The sequence below is a fragment of the Nicotiana tabacum genome, chromosome 8 (assembly GCF_000715075.1).
Source record: "Nicotiana tabacum cultivar K326 chromosome 8, ASM71507v2, whole genome shotgun sequence".
Taxonomy (NCBI): domain Eukaryota; kingdom Viridiplantae; phylum Streptophyta; class Magnoliopsida; order Solanales; family Solanaceae; genus Nicotiana; species Nicotiana tabacum.
In genome coordinates, this window is record NC_134087.1 from 66,680,665 (window position 1) to 66,683,745 (window position 3,081).

At 38.7% G+C, this 3,081-nt stretch overlaps 1 long non-coding RNA gene across 1 annotated transcript; it reads left to right on the plus strand.

The window, feature by feature from the left end:
• Positions 1–572: 572 nt before the first annotated feature.
• Positions 573–918, plus strand: LOC107786275 (uncharacterized). Its single transcript, XR_001648100.2, has 2 exons — positions 573–709; positions 797–918. It is a non-coding gene; the product is annotated as an uncharacterized LOC107786275 (long non-coding RNA).
• Positions 919–3,081: the final 2,163 nt, after the last annotated feature.

The following is a 3,081-nucleotide window of genomic DNA, read 5'->3' on the forward strand; positions in this document are numbered from 1 at the left end:
CAAGCCCATAATTCCTAGGCCCATACCCCTTAACCTAAATATAGAACTAAAACCCTAAGCCTATAAAAAAGATCTAAAAAAAATAAGAAACAAATCAGCCGCAAACCTAAAGTCCATAAGTGAAAATACAAAAAAAAGCCTAAGACTCTCAAGACCAAAATCAGACTTAGGGGCAAATGAGATCAGCGCCGTTTTTACAAGACCCCTAAAACCTATACACACAGGAGAATTAGCGCCGTTTGAACAAAAAGAGACGACCAACCCCCCATCACCACCTTTCTTCGATCTTGAGAACAAAAAAATCCCTCACCCTTCCACCGTCAAACACACCTAGAACTCCTCCATAATAGCTCCAACCTAACAATGGTACAGACACAATTAGCGACCTTCGCTGACTCCCCCCCCCCTCCCCTTTTTCGTCGCCTGAGACAACAACAAAAACAGATCTAAGAAGGATGGACGAAGGAGACGAGTACAACGACAACGTATAAGGAGATTCGAAGTTTGATTTCGGATTCAAAGCCTACTGATTTTCGTTCCATAGTTTCTCTCGCTTTTCTGCTTTCGATTCTAAAAGCCATGGAATCCGATGGAGCTTTGATTGAGGCTTGATACGCCGTTGATTTGAGGGTTGTCGTTTGTGGTGGAAGTTCGTGGTTTCTGCTGGTTTTTAGCCGCTGATTTCGCTCGAATTTAGAGTCGAAACTTGGTACTCGACAATTCTTCTACCAATATTAAGGAAGTCTTTGTTTAAACAGGTTCTTCTCATCATTAATTCATCTTCTTCCATTTTCAGGTTGTGAATATAGGTACCCAAGAGCTAGGTTAAGATGAGTTTTCTTTTACATGTGTTTATGTGGTGATATAATTGTTATGGTGCATTTATGAGTTAATTTCCAGTCGTTTGATTTTTCCGAATCTGATTTCCCTCGGTTTAATTAGCTTCTTGTATTCTATCACTGTTGGTATAATACAATGTAAAAATGTTAAGGGAAGATGTTGAGTCAACAGTCAACAACACATCTGATTCTTCTTGGCTTAAGTAAACTTCGATAATGTTGAGTCACGAACCATAGAAATTTGTTATAAGTCGTTCACTAACTTATTGAAAAACATAGAGTGCAATTGATCTTTTCTTGAAGGATAAACTTGTTTTTTTAGTTATGATGGCATACGTTTACATGATCTTTAAGATTTCCAAGGAGTAATAGAACATCCCAATGTCCAAAATCACGAAAGCCCGTATGAGAATAACCTTGAATTTAGTAGTTCGTTTTAGGCACATAATTAAATCATCACAACTGCGGGTATGGTTCCCATGGCGTAGTCGTAGCACTTAATTTCAAATTAGTTAATTGCTTTTCCTTTAATAAAATTGAGGTGTGCTATCCAATCACTTAGTCTATGGCCATCACATCGATATCTTAATTAGTGTAGAAAATGCCTTGAACTCTCGTAGTTTGCTTTATGCGTGTTTAATTATATAAATTGTCATAGCTACGAGTACGATTCCCGTGACGTAGTTGTGATGCTTTAATTTCTAAAATCCGGGGGTACATTTATGTGACCCGGCCACAATTCAATCTTGTTTATAAAATAAACATGTTGTGGATCGTGGGTATGGTTCCCGTGACACGATTCGTGACGTGTAACTAAATAATTAGTTGTATAACAATTGGATTATTAAAATCGGGTAAAAAGGAATAAAATGTACATAGGTTTCAAAGATGTTTTAAAATCAAATAAATAGGCCAATAATAACAGTTGAGCGACCGTGCTAAAACCACAGAACTCGGGAATGCCTAACACCTTCTCTCGGGTTAACAAAATTCCTTATCCGGTTTTTTTTGTTCGCGGACTGTAAAACAGAGTCAATCTTTCCTCGATTCGGGATTTAAACCGGTGACTTGGGACACCATAAATTATCCCTCTAAATTTTAAATAAAATAATCTCGTTTCGATTGTCACTTAAATTGGAAAGAACTCCCTTATATACCCTACCGGGGGTAGTAAAAAGGAGGTGTGACATCAACTTGATGCTCTACTCAGTGTTCAAAACTTTGAGAATTGGGCAACCAAGACCCACATCCATGAGGTTGCAAATGGCGGATCGTACTATGAATAGACCATTGGGTATTATTGATGATGTGTTGGTTCGTGTTGACAAGTTCATCCTCCCGACGGACTTTGTTATTCTTGATTGCGAAGTAGACTATAAGGTGCCTATTATTTTGGGTAGACTTTTCCTTGCTACAGAGAAGGGTCTTGCTGATGTGAAATCCGGTGAGCTCATTTTTCGGGTGGGTGATGAAAAGGCGGTCTTCCATGTGTGCAAATCTATGAGGCAACCGAATAACAATGATGTTTGTTCGTTCGTAGATTTGGTGATCGATGTGATTATTGATGATGCTAGTGCCATAATGAATGTTGAGGATAATTTGGAAGTTGTTTTGCTCAACCTTGATGATGATAAGGACAAAGAAGGCTATGTGGAGTATGTGAATGCATAGCAAGGAATAGGGTTGTACACTTATGAGCCCCCAAGCTATCTTTGGATCTTGAAAATAGGAAGACTCCTCCAACAAAGCTCTCAATCGAGGAGCCTCCTACTAATAAGTCGGTATTTTACCAACTTATCTCTTCTTAATACTTAGGCTTTTGTATGATTTTGATGATAAACTAAGGCATTTTATGAGGTTTATTGGCATATTTCAAGTATCATATAATTTGTAGAAGATACGGAAGGGAACAAGTCAAAATGTGTTAAATTGGAATAAATGGACTGCTGTCAGTTATTGCTCTATGCGATCGCGGAGTGTTAGATGCGATCGCATAAGTCTAGAATAAGGAAGCTATGCGAACGCGATTTAGTCCATGTGAACGTGTAGAGTTAAAGTTGGCCAGCATTGGTCAACTACACTATGATAACGCGCAGAAGCTGCTGACCACGATCGCGGTTCTCTCTGTGCGATCGCATAGAACATTTTCTGGGCAGTTCTGGGCGGAAATGAAATTTCACATTTTTGATCCCCAAATGATTTAATACACGACTTAGCTCATTTGTAAAGGATCTTTGGCTTA